Consider the following 18,822-nt stretch of genomic DNA (forward strand, 5'->3'; position numbering starts at 1 on the left):
AAGGAAAATGCTTGTGTCCGACATCTGTTGGACAGTAAGCCGTCTGACCATATATGTGTGACGGCCTACGATAATGTATCTGTGTATCCACGTTGTTCATTTCTTCTCTAAGATCATATTATGGTATAGGCTAAAATATTAGGCAGATCCAACGCTCTAGTTGACCACACCAAATAGTGAACTTAGTTGCATTAATTGCACAAAACATTAATTCATGTTGTATTAAATGTCAGAATCATCTCTAATATGGTCCACAAGAGCGTTGGATCTGCCTCATTTTTAGGCTAATACCTTAACATGATCTCAGAATAGATATGAACGGCATGGATAAACAAATACATCACTGTGGCTCCACACAGACCTACTCGGACGGCTTATTGTCCGAGCGAGGGATCGGACGCAATCAGCTTACAGTGGTAATGGGAAAGGTCATTGCACGTATGACTCAGCTTGCGTTGTCCTCTATCTAAATGTCAGTACACATGAGTGGCTCTAATTCATTTGAAAGATAATATCCAACCATCAGCTTGCCTTCCTCATTTCCAATCTCTGTCTACCGCTGATCGCAGAAGCCATTTTCTCTCTGTCTCTCCATTCATTCCGGTACGCTTCATTCTACCATTTTAATAATACGAAGGCATATGTATTAACATCACATTGCTCCCCAGAAACAGGGATTCACCCACTACGGTGGCCGCGCCCCTCTTCCCGGGGAGGGACGCAGATGGTGCTCTGTGGGCCCTATCATGATGTATGTGTTTCATCCATACTGTCCATCCATTTTTCCAGATCATTTTATTGTGTGAGCCCAAAACTGACTTGGATCAGTGTTGATTGAATGGCCACCATTAAAAACTTCTTGGAAGCTATAAAAGTATTTGGATAAGCTGATATTAGCTTTTTCCTTTCATCCATGTCGGTATGACCTAAGGTTTTTAATGGTAGACAGTTAATCGTAATTATTGGTTTCCTACGGTGTGGTCCACCTGAGATTTAGAACTGTCTTGCTTTTTGGATCAAGCGATCAAATGATCTGTAAAAATAGATGGACGGCGTCGATCAAACACATATATCATGATAAGGCCCACGGAGCACCAATCACTAGCCAAGTAGCTAGAGGCAGCGTTACTAGCCAAACCGCATCTGAAACGGACTTAAGGCATACTCATCAGTTTTGACCGCTTCCTAAAATGATATGGAAAAACGGATGAACGGCCTGGATGTAAGACATATACATCAAGGTGGGCTAAAAACAGGGATATACGGATCTATGTGGATCCCCTAATCGGACGAGAGCGGATTAGTTGAGACCCGGTCTCACGCAAGATGGCCCACCTTGATACATGTCTTATGTATCCACGCCGTCCATCCATTTTTTCAGATCATTTTAGGACATTATCCCATAAATGAAGCAGATCCAATTATTAGGTGGACATTATTAGAAGAAAGAGTGGTGGTTGAACGCTCTACCATTAAAATCTTCGTGGGGCACACTTTAACGTTTTTTTTTTTTTTTTTTTTAATTTATTTACTTTCCAATATGTTGATAAGGTTACATAGGCCCTGTACGAAGGAAAAAAAATCAGCTTAATACAAAACGTGTGTCCCATTAACGGTCAAATAAACACAGTTTCCTATGGTATGGTTCACCTGATAATTGAATCTGTTTAATTTTTTAGATAATGCTTTAAATTTATCGGGAAAAATGAATGGACGGCAAGGATACATAATACATACCTTAAGGTGGCCTCACCCTAACCCCACGGCAAGGGTCGCACTGTCTTGCATGATTCCAGCCTCACCTAATCCACTCTCCTTCGGACAGCTGGCTTTCCCCCTAAATTCTTTAGTCAAGAATTTAAGTGTTGTACTTGATGTTTTAAATCTAGTTAGATACAGGGTCTATCGATGCTATTGCCAGTATGTTCAATGTCACCTTGGATGAACAGTGCTCGATCACATCGAGATTTTCTAGATTTTCTCCAGTTGGTCGTTGACCTATCTGGGCACTTTTTTAGATGCCATCGATGGATGTTTGATTGAACCTTTGACGGAAAATCAGATTTTGTCTTTAGACAGTTTGAGTGTTAGTTCAATGCTATCGACCCGACTTCAATGCCATCGAAGGATAAGTTTAGATGACATTGAAGGACGTTCGATGACATCAAACGTTTTGTGCAAAGTTTGTAGATCCGCTCGATCAGCAAAATTTGTTTCCGATTTTGTTTTAGATTCTCCCATAGGCTATAAATATGGGTGTAAAAGGGATTGAGATGTATTCTAAGGGTTTCTAAATAATTCTAAGGTTTCAAAGGTGTGAAGTAAGGGTGAGATTTGAGGTTGTTCGAATCAGGTAAGCCTTCTTGTCTTTTAAGGCATCCTATTTCACAGTGGGGATGTGACCGTACAGGACAGTTTTCATGCAATACACATGCCATGATAAACCTCATATGTAGATGCACAACCTATTTATTTACCGTTAATTGGGTTTGACACGTTCTCTTTAAGTCCATTTGATTCACATCATAATACAATGTGGATAGTGTTGGCTCGGTATGTCTATTTTATAATGAATACAGTTGTGCTGAAAATGGTTATTTGGTGTTTGGTACAATAGTGAACCGTTCATGTTCTTTTAACTACCACATGGACATGCTGCTTTCTTGTAATCATGCATCATTAATGATCCTAACCTTTTGAATCTTTAATTTGAAAAAATAAAAAATAAAAAATATTTTCATATTCCATGTTTCTCTTCATACACAGTTATCCGAAACAAACTTTCTTCAAATGGCCCTTTAACATATCATCGGAACTTGATCGTTTCGTATCATCTCTAAGATGGAATTCAGTTGTGGAAAACACCCTATGGTGACTGTAGTAGGGGGCCACAGTACCCTATCAAAACTCTTGCTGCCGTAACAAGTTGGACAATATTTCATTTCTTTTACTGTAGTTGATACGGCAGGGCTGGTGGAACTGGAATAGGATACAGAGACCTCATCATATTGCACATGAGAGCGGTGATATGTCAATTCAATTCGTTCGTTTAAATTGCCCCTGTAGTGGATGGAAAATGATTAGAAATACATAAATTGAATGATCCTAGACATCTGGTTGGAGTGGAAAGAAATGGTTAATTGCTCACATTTGGTGAGAAGAGAAGAAATTTAGGCTCCGTTTGTCTTATATATATATGTGTGTGTGTGTGATGGTTCCTACTAGATGGACAGTCTCATTAATGCATGGCCATAAAACATGTACAGTAGAGAGATGGCTGCTGCCACGTTCTGCTTCTAATGGCTCAACCTTATCAACTTTCTTGTTTTGTTAACACCCACTTTATGTATGGTACATATGATGGTGCGGATGTGCGACCATAACAAAAGAAGGTAGGGCAACTCATTAGGTGTGCTCCACGCACATTTAGGAAATAAATAAATAAATGATTTAGAAAAGCATAGTAATGACTCAGATGCCCTACTCATTGGCGGATTCTTCTAGTCAATTACTATCTTTTGAGTGTTCATGTTAGGACATGAGCCCATAAATAAAGGCAGATTCCAAAACTCAAGGGGCTCATGGGAAAGGAAACCGTGCCATGTCCATAATTAAAACATTCATGGCACCACATAAATTGTGGATCAAGCTAGTAGGAATGAACTTATGAATGGTTTAGATGGCATATAAACATCATGGTGGACCTCAGGGAGGTTTCAACTGTAAGCATTTCCCTACTCACTTCCTCTCATGCAGCCCACTTGAGTTTCGGAGCTGTCTCATTTTTGGGCTCATGTCCTAACATAAGCTTCCAAAATTGTTGGACATGGTTTATTTCTCACAAACATCAAGGTAGGCCCCACTTAGCTTCTAATCAAAGGAACTTTCTGCCATGGAGTGCATCCCATAGTATATTCCTCATTGAGTGATTTGATAACAGGTTCATGTGCCAAAAACCAAATTGGTCCAGCGAACTTAACCTCTAATTCAGCAACACTTGCTAGTTAAAATAGAATTATTTGAATTTATTTATATTTAATTTTAATTGTCCGGTAAATTTCACCAATCCGATAGTCAGATAATAAGATAAGCTTAAAATTATATTTATCATAATCTAACTAGTACACTTAATTTGGGCAGTTTAATTTGAAAAACTCAAATGCTATATATACAAGTGGATTGTGAATATGAAAATAATTACTAGTTTTCCCTCTCGCATGGCCACTTGAGTTTTGGATCCATCTAATTTTTGGTCTCATCATAAAATGATATGGAAAAACAGATAGACAGTGAATTTCTCACAAAATCACAGTGGGCCACAACTAGCATCTCAATGCAGGAAGTGCTTTCACAGGAAATCCTCGTCCAGCAACACTTTCTCTAGCATGGATTGTGAAAAGACGAACTATTGATGCCCTATAAGGGAATGAATAGGACAATACCAAATAATCAAATGGACACATTCATCATCATGGGGCCCACAGAGCACCGTTCATTTTTTACTCGTACATGGGTGACCCACATGAGCAGGGGACGACCCTAACATTTTGGGTCGTTGACCTCTCATGGGATGCCTCACCTAACAAATAGCGTAAATCTTTCTCACATGTGTGCCGTGTTGCAAGTGTGCCACGAATTACCCATTCAATGACCTCTCATGAATCCTTTACAATTTTTTTATTTTTATCATTCTCAAATCTTGTAATAAGATGACATATGCTACGTCCTGTGGTTAGGAGGTTTACTAATTTCACACGCACATAGTGGTCCCATCCTCTCTGAAGTTCCATCTGCCACCGAAGAAAAAAAAGAAGGTATTTTTCTTTTTCCTTTTGTAATTGTTGCTCACATGCTCTTTTCATGACATTTATATCTCCAAAACATTCACCTCATCTTAACTGCTCCATGAATATCACAGATTCCGCACATGTTTTGCATGTCCACACGTGTACCAAATCACCATTTTTGTATTCCCCCATCCGTTCTGCTTTTAGTCATAGAATAAAACTAATAGAAATAGTCATGATGGGTGTATTTTTATAGGTGGTGGCAATGGTCAGGATACTTTTTTAGATTGATTTGAACCATTCCTATTCATACTACTATTATATACAGCTATGCAACTTTTTTTGTACTCATCCATCATCATCTAACCTGTGAATCTTGAATTGAACATGACTCATTAAAAATTTAACTTTTCAATATTTCATTTTCCTCTTCATTCACAATCATCTGAAGCAGATTTTCTTCAAATGGCCCTTGTAGCACATGATCCAGAAATTTCATATCATCGTCTAGGATGTAATCTAGGGGTGAAAAACTCTTATATGGTAAATGTGGTAGGGTTCCACAGTACCCTATCAAAATCCTCATTGTGGTAACATGCCAGATGATATTTCTTTTATTTTATTTTTTTTACTATGGTTGATGAATCCGGATCCTCTGCTTATCACTGACAAGCATTTCTTGTTTTTCCGGATCGTCGCTGGCATTACAAGCACTGCTGCATTAAATGCAGTTTGTTATGATGTGGCCCAATTACATTTTAATGAAAAGAAAACTACTGTGTGTGGCAAGCAAAGGATCTGGACTCAATGGTTAGAAATACCCAGATAGTAGATTCCAAACCAATGGTGGGAGAAAAAGGGTTCGTGGCCCACATTTTGGAGGGGAGGAGAAGACTTTTAGGCTCGGTTTGTCAAACAAATTTTTTGGATGGTTCATACTAGATGGACAGTCTCAAGTGTGTTCATTTAATAGAATCAGATTTGATGAAGCCGGTGAAATACCAAGTATTAAAATTTCTTTGTAGTCAGCTGACTTTGTCAATTCTCATTTCCTAAGGCTCGTTGATAGCATTTCAACCATTTTATATACATGAATCCGATAATCAATTTATGAAGTTGCAGCTACCAGAAGTTACAGTTCAGGTTTAGGCTATTTTTGCCTTAGATCGAGCTTTCCTGCATGATTTCTTTTGATCATGGCTGTCCATGAAGTTATGTCACTTGTTCTACATTAATCATCAATTAGTCTAATTTTTCAAGGAAGCCTTGAAGAGTTTCACTAGCCCTGATGAACAGTTTGAATGGATGATGGAAATGCCAATGAGGTGATTGCAATTATAACCCATCCTCCAGTGGATTACCCCACCATTATAACAGGACACCTTTAAATATCTGGCCAGTCCAACTATCGAGTGGCCCCAAAAGGTTTTTGGGCAGTTGTCCATTGTTCTGTATGGTGTAGCCCACCTATTGATTGGATTGTTCTGTCTTTTAAGGCACCCTATTTCACAGTGGGGGTGTGACCCTACGGGACAGTTTTCATGCCATACACATGCCATGATACACATCATATGTAGATGCACAACCTATTTATTTACCATTAATTGGGTTTATAATGATTACAGTTGTGCTGAAAATGGATATTTGGTGTTTGGTACAATAGTTATAACTTGGTGTTTGTTTCACTTTTGAGTTTAATCCAACTGCTTTCTTTATGAAGGACCAGAGATACAAGAGATTTCATCTGAGTAGCTCCAGCAAAGGCAATTTATATCATCTGGAGGCAACCCATCATCCAACAATGTGTACAGTTCATCATGTGGCTGTTTCTTCCTTTTCACTTGCAATCTCCATTAATAAAATTGCAAACTCTTGTTCTTCCTGTCAGATGGGCAAAAGACTTAAAACTTTCTCTTTATAATATGTATATTTGTAGCCAATTGACCTTTGTAATTAACATTTTCTGATGTGGGGACAGACATACTCCCTTGTCATCTATTCAAGGTTTCATTATAAGATACATTTCATTGATGATGTTAGTAGATTTATATAGTATTTTTTAAATATTTAAATTGAATATTGAGAATATCTTTGAGTGCATAATAAAAAATATTCAAACTCATGATAGTGGTGAATACAGGAAATTCAAAACCATTCTTGAAACACATGGCAATACTCACCGTTTGTCCTCATACACATGAGCAAATGGTCTTGCTGATTCTCTATGGTGGCAAATGCCCCCATCCCACCTCTTACACCATTCAATGCTATCGTTGTATACAGTAAGTCTTCATGGAAAATACCATTTGATTATCAATTTCTTTAAGGTTGGGGCTATGAATCTCTCTTGAATGTTTCTTTCTATTGATACCAATAGGCTGTGGGCGCACCTCCTGACATGTCATTTGCAATGGAACTAAGTTTCTCCTCCCATCATTACTGTCAGACATGAAAATACACTTAGGCAGAATACATGTACGAACCAACCTCTGAAAATACACTTAGGCAGAATACATGTACGAACCAACCTTGAGATTGATTTCCATGTGATCAATCAACACCTGCACCATGGGTGTGGCCCACCTGATTTGCAGATTGGCTTACTTTTTGTGCTGGGTACACAGCATGTAAGGTTGTGCCAGTCGGGCACCATATAGGCCAAAATAGGTAGGCAACGTCCCTGGTTGCCATGGCACTGGAACCGTGTGGAAGCTTCTTAAATTAATAAACCTAATTAGCCATGTGTAGCCCGACCATTATGGTTATTGAAACTAGACCAACTCTTTGGCTCATTAACATATCCTCAGACATAAATGGTGAATTTTTGACCTGACTACTTACACCTTGTAGGGCCCACAAAATCACATGCTTTCACCCTTGTGGGACCAATACTTGGCAGATTGGGTTAATTTCATGATCAGGCCTGAGCCCTAACCATGTTCTCATTAACCAAGCTCACTCCTGACTCATGTCAGGCCTAATCTGAAAGCCAGATCATCTGGCACAGTCCCTTTGGCATTCCTAACCATGTTCTCATTAACCAAGCTCACTCCTGACTCATGTCAGGCCTAATCTGAAAGCCAGATCATCTGGCACAGTCCCTTTGGCATTCCTAAATGTGTGGAGATTGCAACAGGTACATAGATTGAATGAACCATATCTCAAAAACCAAACATTTTATAAATTTAAAATGAATGGATTAAAACGTGATGTAGAGCGGGTCGCGGACACTTTCATGGCCAAGATGGACCAGAGAAGGCCTGATCGGAGGCGGAGATGATTAGGACCGTCGGAACCTTAAAACAGCTGTATATCACAAACCGAAATGAGTTTTTCGACATATTATATGATTTTGGGGTAGGAGAAGCTACTTTAGCCAACCAACACGTCTATGCCGGATTACCCACACCGGATTTGCGATATTCAATCAGATAGATGGTCGAAAGTCCATTTTATTTCCAATTTTACTATACATAGTAAGTTTTAGTTCCATCATAACTTTTGATCCTTTGAGTTTTAGGAATCATGCCCAACATGAAAAGGGCTTAGAAAAATTAGGAGAATAACGTGGTTAGGCCAAATTAGACACTTACTATTTTTGGCCGAAAACCATGAAGTCTAGTAGGAATCATGACCATCTATAAATAGTAAGTTTACTATTTATAGTAAGTCACGTTTTTAGGGCGTTTGAGTTGGAGTTGAGTCTGAAACTCCGTCCTAGGTTTGTTAAATAACTGTAATTCCATTTTTTTTTATCATCAATTAATTATTTTCGAATTATTAGAAATTATTTCTATTTTCATCTCTCATGGATTTGAGGAATGTTTGTGAGGAGTCCAAAGAAACTCTGGGGATTTGTAGTAGTTATCCCTAAGGAAGACGGTGATCAACCTCATCACATCCTTTCCTACGGCAAAAGGAAATCAAAGTCTCTCTCCTCATGATTTTATTAAAAAGCTCTTTCATGCATCTGGGTAGCTCAGTTTGAGTAATCAAAACCGAGTATCTTGTGTCCTCAAGTTACCAAGTGACTCAGTTGACTAGGCCGAGTTTTGAGTGACCCAGTGACCAGTGGCAGACCTGGTCCTGCTCAGCTAGAGGTGCATTTGGAGTCCATTGGGTTGGACCCAGGTCAAGGACCAGGTATGATTTGCACTATTCAAAAGCATGTGGGGATCTTCTCACCCCACATGGAACACGGAATTATACAACTGGGTCCATCCAACTACTGGACTCTAGTGTGGCTGGCTCATACTTCAAAAATTAAACCTATTGATAGTTATATTCATTACTTCTTTACAATTTACTCCAAAGATAATTTCACAATTAACTATTTTAGTTTTCTACCATTGCTTTGATGTCCACCAAATGAATGGACAGAAGTCTAGTAGGTGCGGCTTTTAATAAAGGACCCAATTGGCACATCACCCTACAATGCACACCACCTTGCTACCATATTCCAGTTATTCGTCTCTAATATTAAAAGAAAATTTTGGTTGGTTTTTCGTGGACTAGAACTATCCACATTTATTGAACAGTTGAAATGTGAAATAGACAGAGATCTGAATTGACCAAACAAGCGTCCAATGACCAGATGTTGGGAATTTGGGTCCACAATTTAGATGGTTTAACAAGAGTTAACACATGCCATGTGTTCAACTTTCTACTGCCTGCTTTATCCTGGCAGAAGCCCGAAATCTGTATTTGGCTGTAATTTTTGTGAATGATATGAAACAGAGAATCCGTTTTTCAAAAAAAATAAAAATAAAATTCTACTGCCTGTATATTGACCAACACATGCCAACGTATGAAATAACTCCCTTAGAGAGAGAGAGAGAGAGAGAGAGAGAGAGAGAGAGAGAGAGAGAGAGAGAGCACATATCTTGCAACTTGTCCTCGGAATATTTGGGTCCTAAGTTCATTTGGATTGGATATAGGTTGAGCTTGAAGTCTAGCAAATCGAGTTTAGTAAGCTCTAATTTTACATTAGATCTTGGTTTCTAGTATATATATAATGAGTTCATGAGTTCATGTTAATAGAACTTATGTACTAGAGATCTAGATCTCTAAAAACACATCTGTTATTAACTAAAATGAGATTTAACTCATTTTTAGGTGTCTGCCAAACAGGTCCTAACTTTTAAGCCCAATAGCTAATTGGGTTGGACATGAACACAAGTTTACAAAGGGAGCCCAATAATTAATTGGGTTGTATAGGAGTCTGAGGATGCCTAAAGGTCCGACAAGCACTGTGAATTACGTGTGTGGTTTTGGGTGGACTTGTTATCATGGATTAACATATTAATATTGATCAAGCAAGCTTGATAACCCCTCATTTACCGAAATTTTGCACAATTTTCCCTAATTCATCCTCACTCGCTCTAATTTATCCAAATTTTCCTTAAGTTGCTGCAACTTACCCTGATGTACCTTTTTACCTAGATTGCCTTAATTTGCCAAACTTGCTTTCATTCATTAGATTCCACAGATGAGTGCCTTGTTATGGGCGATCTTATGTGAGTAAATGACATTTTAGTCTCAAAATAATATTTCTTCATACGAGATGGATGCTCTAGTCCACCAATGCCAAATATAAGCACCCCAAATGTAGACATTGGATCCTGAGTCACAACAGAGAAATCAAACTCAATTTTCTAGTTTGTCTCTTTGATCTGCATCACTGCAACTTCAATCTCAATTCCATTTTTGCCATTCCACGTAATTGTCTCTAGGTATTGTTCACATATGTTTGAATGTATGGTAATTCCAATACATTTGAGCTTTTATGCCCAAGTGTTGTGTGTTCAATCTAAACTGTGAATCAGTTAATCTGCCCTACCAAAACTCAGGCAAAAAATAGCTTAGGTGGTCAATACCATAGGGAACAATTTTTTTCTCAAGTTTTTCAATAATATTTATTATTTAAATATGTTAATATTGTTGAATCTTGGTGAATTTAATCAAATTTCATCGAGTTTTTTAAAGAATTGTCAAGTCGATTTTTTTTCTTGACTGTCTTTTTTTTTTTTTTAAAACCTTTCTTTCTTTCTTTTATTTTAACTAATTTTGAGTTCCCTTTGAGTCTTGACAGATTCATTTTTGTCTCTTTCATTGTAAACACAGAATGGAAGTTGGGTTTAGTTTTCCATACCGACCAGAGTCCCATTTTGGAAGTTCTTAGCAAAGACACCATCATCAAACCTTCAGTCCCTGTCACATACCCAGGAAATATCCTTTTTGTTCAGAGCAATGCCTGGCTGCCACAAGTCAAACTGTATGTGTCATGGAACAAACTCCAAGCTATGAAACCACAAGGAATAATCAGAGATCCACCTGCTGTGGTGTCTTTGGGTTCACAGGTGCTAGTGGAATTCTGTTTCCTGGGCTTCTGCAGCTGCTCATCACTTCTGCTCTTGACATAACTGAATTACAAAGTCATAATCAAGTTGGGGTGCACGAATAGACCTCGGCTTCCAAATACGATATACCATTTTTTCAGGAAATCACCAAGGTCTTACAAAACTATATCTACCAGCTTTCTGGCCAGCCATTATAGGCCCTTAACAGCCAAAACTTTCTTCTTTCGTAAATAAGATAAAATAAAATAAACATGAAAATTATTGGTAAACTTCTAAAAAGATGTGATGCTTCCAAATATGTATTCTCTTCCTTCTTCTTCTTCTTTTTTTTTAAAAAAATTTTAATTTTATTTTTTAGTTTTGGACATGTGTTTGATGTTGCAGCGGACCATTCTTTGGTAAGAATGTTGTCTGTTGAGCAGTGTTCACTTGTCCTGCTGAAAGTTGACCAAATAGGCCCCAATCAAACACAAGTCTAGCATGATTTGGGGGATTATTTAGGGCCCATTACATTTAAGTACAACAAAATGAAGATGGAAAGAAAAAGAAAAAAAAGACAGTTTACCCTTGACTTCCAAAATTTCTCAAATCATCCCACTCCCTGGGCCTGCATCTATTTCGAACTTAGTTTTTAAGCTCCCTTCGTGGTTGAAAAGAATAAAGAAGCAGAAAAAGAGAGAATAGTTGGAAATAAAAATTTTCAAACGGGCCTAAATGGTCGTATTAGCCTGTAACAACAGCGTATCAGTCCTGTAACAATGCCAAGATGGCCCCCTTTTTTTTCATAATAAACTGATTCAACTCCTATCACATAAAGGGGTGAATGTTTCCTTCACATAAAGGTTTTTATAGCTGTAATGTTACCACTTTTTGATACCATGGAAATCAAAAGGGAATAGTATTATGCAAAGTCAAATTAACACCAACAAATCCAACTCCTTGAAAAATTACCCGATTTCGTATGATCAAAGTTGTAAATAGCATGTAAAAAGGACACTCCGTTTTCTAAAGAATTGACATGCCAAGTCCCATGAATGTGTCAGATCCACCAATGAGACAATGATAATGTATGTTTTATTCTTGTACTTGAGCTGTATTCCTTTACTACTTGTATAGATCTAATGTATTTCAGGTCATTTAGATGCATTTTTTTTTCTTTATCTTATCCACTATAAAGTACACATTACATAAAAATACATTTCTTGTTCAATGTCATTATATATCTGTACATGTATGTGACGATGTTGGTTCTCTGGTGTCCCCGGCATCTTGACATTTGTATCTGTTTTAGACAGCCAGACGTGCCCTCATCCGAGTTCAGAGTTCGGTTCCAAAGTGCCTAGAACGAATCTATAAATCAGACATCAAAATCAAACAGTACTAGAAGTGAAAATGGGGGATGCATACCTGCGATGATTTCGGTAGAAGTATCAAGCTGATAATACACATAAATAGGCTGCTTCATGCGTTTTGGTACCTGCATCAAATGGCAGCATTGGGCTTTGTTTCACATATTTTGTGTAAGTGCAACTATACAAGTTGTAGACGAGAGTCATGAGACATTTCTTGCATCACTTCCTGCATTCTATGGTAACTGCAGTTTTACTTCAGAGGGTTTTCTTATTTGAAATCCGATCCCATTCTAAGCACTATACCATATATACTACAATTTGTGATTAAGATTTGGAGGGTAATGGGTTAAATTCTGGTGGGCCCTGGTTAAAAACATCATGAGAATGCAAAAGATAGTATTCTCATTTAAAGTTGCAATCTCACCTGATCTTATTGTTACTATCCTTTTGCAGGTTGTCTGTTTTCGGATCCTTTATAAATGCGAGCATATTGCCTCTTGAGCTCTCCGGTATGCAGTCTCTCATACGGGTCAATGATTTCAACATCCTGAAAGTGAAAACTGAATATTCAGCAGAATACAGACTATAGAAGACAGACAAGAACCAAAATCATTAAATTTCATATGAGAAGTGCTACAGTGCATTTCGAGCACACATACCAGAGTGACACAGGTGTGAGAGATACAGGCATCATCAGGTGGTTCACATGTGTAGATGGTTTTTAGTTTTATCAGTGGTCTCTATTCACATACTCAGCCGACCTGATGAGAGCCTATGTTGATTTTTAGCCCAGGACATGTTCAAGGTGGGATCCACCTGATGATTAATTAGGATCTATAACAAATGCCTGCTGCATGCATTCCATGAATTGCCTGAGCATTTCCCATTTCAGACAGTGACATGACTGGTTAATCACAAACATACATCCTGGGAAGAAAGCAGGGAAGCGACATCGAAGGGGACAGATGATGCTGATGTGCACGAACGTGGAGATCACCTGGAAGAATCATGGACATTGTGGTGTGATTATCTGATTTCAGAGTTCTCGAAGCAGGGCTACCAATTGAACAAATTCCCAATAAAATGTTGCCGATGTGCTCAAGAAACTCATGAGATTAAGAGGTTACAAAACGCGTATCCAACATTAGGGAAGAGATTAAGAATCCTGTTGGAGCTTACCCATTGTATAGTATTGGCTGGCAAGCTGGCAGCTCTTGCTGATTAAACCTCGAGTCTGAAAATTGAATCAAAATTTAAATAAAAATCAGTTTAGTTTGTTTCAAAGCATGACTGGCTTCAGCAATCAATGCCCCAATTACCTGAGACGTAAATTGATGGAAGCCCTTTTGTAATTAAAAACCATACTCCACAAGAATGGTTTAGAGGGGTTTTCTTGATGACACTCGGCATTGAATTAACAGCATTTTCTCCGGTCAGCTTTCGTTAAAGTTAGGTCTCACACTTTCAGTGAGCCAAGTGGTATATTTGATGGGCCTCACTTCGAATTGGTGATGCTGTAATTAGTTTTCGACATTGGAATCATATCGGCTAATACGGCTATGTGGTATGGGACCTAATCGGCCCAGCTTATTTTAAAATGTTTTATATCGGCCCGTAGCAACCAATAGAGGTGTATTGGCAACGATACAGGTCCAATACGGACGTCACACCAATAAAGGTTTAATTCTATTTTTTTGAACCAAATCTCATTCATTTTTCTGGCACACATATAAAGGCTTAATTTTAATTTTTTAAAATCAAAATCTCATTCATTTTTCTGATTCTTTTTTCATTTAAACCATGGAGGGAGCTTAGAAAGCCATTTTAGTTTAGATCTAGACTTATTTTAGGATCAAAACAAATGATTTCAGTGGGATTCAACAACTCGAAGCGGAATGGACCACTATGGGAAAAATCGAAAAATGGGTAAACTTTCACTTCTTTTTTCTTTTTCTTTTTTTTTTTTTTTTTTTTTTTTGATGTTTTCATCTTCTTTTTTTTTTTCCTTCTATTTCAATATAATGGGAACTAATTCACCACATCGTACTTGATTTGTGTTCAATTGGGGCCCAATTGGTTGACTTACAACATGTTAAACTGACAAACAACATTCTGATTAAAGAATAGTTTGATGCACCATTATATATGCATGTCCAAAATTATATATATATATATATATATATATATATATATATATATATATATATATATATATATATATATATATATATATGCACAGAAAAAAGTGATAGATTCTTGAATATCTCATTTCCCCCTTTTATCCTGATATTTTCCCCCCGATTCTTGGGCTTTAAAAAAATGACTAATATGAACTGATACATGCTGATATTCATATACAATGCCTGTATCATATCTTTTTTCTGTTCTTTTTTTTTTTTTTTTTTATAAGCCGGGGCCAATATACCCTCAGATACAAACCCCAGTGGACAGTCCAATCCATCAAATTGTTGGCATGCAAATGGATGGTTAAAAGAGAGTACAACGAACCATCAATGTAGTAGGAAAATGGAAAATGTTCATTGCTCGACTTTTGGGATTGATCAATGTGCAAATCTTTTTTATATCACCCATCAATGGAGGGGCCCAGAAGACAAACAATTCAGATCAATGTTAAGTAGGCCACCTCAATAAAATGCCAACAAGCATTGTACAGCAGCCCTAATTTTTCATTCCAATCAGATATATGTTAAAATCAAAGCTAATGTATATGCATTCAAATAATAATAATAATAATAATAATATTTATAATAAACTAATGCAAATGCAGATATAAATACAAAACTCATATAAAATGAAATCACATTGCTGAAAGCAGGATCTATCAATGCCATGAAGCAAATAAAATCAAAATGAAAAAAAAAAGAAGAAGGGAAGCCACATTGTTGGAAAAGGAAATCATCCACTACAATGAATGTCAACAAACAGGATATACCAACGGAAAATTTCACAAAAGGCTACTGCTTTTGGCCTTTGAATCTCATAATAGAAAAATCCAATATCAGGCCAAAACTACCCCAAACACACCAAATTCAAAATAAAATAAAATAAGGTGAGATTCTGAGAAGATTTACATATGGGTATCTTGGAATTCCTTCTGGGTGGTGAAGAATCGTTCGGTCCGGCACCTCCGGAGTTCGATGTACCGCTCAACAGAAGGATCACAGAGCAGCAATAGAGAATGATGGAGCCCTTGAATGTAACAATAGCATATAATCTCTTTCTCCTTTGTTCGACTTCCAGAACAAAGAACGAGGAGGAAGACGAGGAGAAAAAAGCTTTTGATACTCTCGCAGACCTTGAAATGGAAAGCATTCAACGGTTTATACTCAACCAATGCGTGTCCATTAACCATGCGGGTATTTTGTTATGATGAAACTAATTTTGACTTACTTGCACTGGTTTTAAGGAATTGGACGGTCGATCTTATGTTATATTTAGTTATTAATTGCATACTTACGAAGTGGGGCCGATTTTTCAGTGATCAACAACATTATTTATCTGTTGGTTCTTACAGCCGATGAGCACATTCCAAAAAGCTAGCTTGATTTGAAAATCCTGACCCTTTAATATTTTTTTCATCAAAATGGACGGAAGACAGCATAAATTCGTACAAAGGCTTTTCCGGGCAGTTATCTTTTCAATTTAGGTGATCTTGGGGCATAGCCGGAGTGGTATGTACCACAAATAAAAAGGACCCCACGCGTGTACAAGACATATCATATATGCCGTATCAAGAGCTCTGTGATGGATGACAGGTACAAAATCCAAGCCGTCCATCAGGTAAATCTTATCTTTTACATTTTCTCCGTGAAAAATTAACAACGTACGTTTAGCATGTGGGCCACAATGTTTAAAATAGTTCGACGGAGAAAATCTAAGTTTATTCAACCATCCATTTGTTTTGTAAGCACACCTGAAAAGTGGACCAACCTGATAGTTGGCTAAGAATATCTACGCTGTGATGAGTGGATTGGATCTAGTACCAATATGCCATGCTGGCAAACATGTACTCAGTTGTTTAAGATATACACGTGAACCATCGGAAACCTTTTGATTTGGCAGATGTGCTTAAAAAATTCAATATGAATACAACTTTAATGGTAACCTAACAGGCCTTAATTATAGTGGCTAGAATTTATTTGGGCAATATCTTCTCATATGTGGCAAATTAATATTAGTTAAAGATCTCAACCTTTTATAGCTGCATCTCCATGATATATGATATGGATGATAAATGTTGCCTAGATTTTGAATATCTAATCATATTTTAGTAAAAAAATTGAGTAAATTAATTATCATGATAACGTTGCAAGATTTTTTAAATATTGGTAGCTTTTGTCTTATGTGGTTATCCTGTAAAATTATTTTCATATTAATGTTAAATTTATTTAAAATTTAACAAATTATATATTACAATTTTTATAATTATTTAATAATTATAATAAATACTTTTTTTTTTTGTTCATATTTTGAGTGAGACATTTCCAATATTGTAGGAAAAACCTTAAATTTTCATAATGTCACTAAGAAATTCTCCAACTTAGAATTCTACTGAGATCTTTCATTATGACTATTAAGTTGGTTCACAAAGGGGATTTTAAAGAGAGGGTTGTGTAACATGTGGCTTTGATCTAGCGGTGTGTGCTTACACTAAACCTGATATTAACTGATCCAATAGCTAGGAAGCGACATGGCGCTTGCTAGAAACTAGAGGTGTACACCAGTCGAGCTTGGCTCGACCATTATCTAACCCCAACTCAAACTCGGCTTGGCTCAGTCATCGAGCCTGTCTGGCTAACTCAACTCGGTTCAGTCTAGAAAAAAATGGTGATTGAACGGCCACCATTAAAAACTTTCCTAGTCCCACTGTAATGTTTATTCACTATCAAACCAGTTGATTAAGTCACACATACCTGAACGAAGGGAAAACACAAATAGCAACTTCATTCGGAACTTTCGTGCCCTCAAGACGTTTTTAACCATATGCATTCAATCACCACTGTTTCATGTCATGTGATCCACGTCATATTTTGATGTACCTCATTTATGGATTCTTGCCCTAAAATGATCTACAAAAATGAATGAACGGTGTGGATAAAATATATACAGCATGGTAAGGCCCACAGAGAACGTCCGCTGCTGGCTATGACTCCGTCAGTTTCCGAATCACCCACTCAAACTCAATGAAATCCGATTGTGTACTGAGTTACTCAGTTCTCTTTTATGGTACTGAGTCAACTCAGTTGGGCCTAGTTTGAATTTATGTGGGTTATCCATGCCTTCCATCCTTTTTTCTAATTTTAGTGGTTGAGTCCAAAATATAAGTATGTCCAAACCTTAAGTGGACCACACCAAAGGAAACAGTGGGAATAATGACTTCTACCATTGAAATATTTCTAGGGTATACAGTGATGTTTATTTGTCATCCAATCTGTTCATAAGATCATACAGACATGGATGAAGGGAAAACACAAAAATTAGTTCCATCCAAAACTTCTATGGGCTCCATAAAATTTCAACGGTAGAGTTTCAATTCACACTGTTTCCCATGGTGAGGTCCACTTGAGATTTATACACATTTCATTTTTGGGCTCAAGTCCTCAAATTATTTGTTAAAATGGATGGACCGAGTAGATAAAATATTTAAATCACGGTGAACCCACAGAGTTTAATCAGTACGCAATCCGCTTCCTGAATGAATCCCTGCGACTTTTGTTTTTATTTACTTTTTTATTCTCAGAGCTTCTAATTTCAGGCGCATGTAGAGCCGTGCACATCCAACACGTGGGTGCACGTCAAAATTTGAAACACGTGTGAGATGTGAGTTTTTCATTGGATAAAATTATTGGATTTTCTGTTTATATAAAAGAAACTAATGGTTTTTTTTTTCCTTCTAACCATTCATTTGAGCATCTATACATTGTATTGCACCTGATAGAAAGCTCAGATGTCACACATATTTCAGGTAACCACACACGTGGATCGAATTAGCAAACCTCCATTATCAGACTAACACTTTTGAAAGACCTTACATGGGACTAATGTTCTGCTGGGCTACATATTAATTGATACTCTAGCCACGTTTGAAACTTGATACACGGGCATTTAGAAATGGTACACATGGCATTACCTCAAATTATACTTTGTGAGACTAATGTTTCTATAAGTAATAGACCAAACATTAAATTGGTCTAGCCGATTTAAGTAACACTTGTTTGTTGCAATAAGGACATTATATATATATATATATATATATATATATATAAATGTTGGCCAATCTAATTGTCAGATAATCTAATCAGA

General features: G+C 37.2%; 1 protein-coding gene across 1 annotated transcript in view; it reads left to right on the forward strand.

Annotated features, from left to right (window-relative positions):
* Positions 1–467: 467 nt before the first annotated feature.
* Positions 468–18,822, forward strand: part of LOC131244322 (disease resistance RPP13-like protein 4) — a 76,828-nt gene continuing 58,473 nt past the window's right edge. Inside the window, exon 1 of the mRNA XM_058243953.1 lies at positions 468–603. The gene's annotated coding sequence lies outside the window, so the exon portion shown is untranslated. The remainder of the gene's footprint in view (positions 604–18,822) is intronic.

Source organism: Magnolia sinica, chromosome 1, assembly GCF_029962835.1.
Source record: "Magnolia sinica isolate HGM2019 chromosome 1, MsV1, whole genome shotgun sequence".
NCBI classification, from domain to species: Eukaryota; Viridiplantae; Streptophyta; class Magnoliopsida; order Magnoliales; family Magnoliaceae; genus Magnolia; species Magnolia sinica.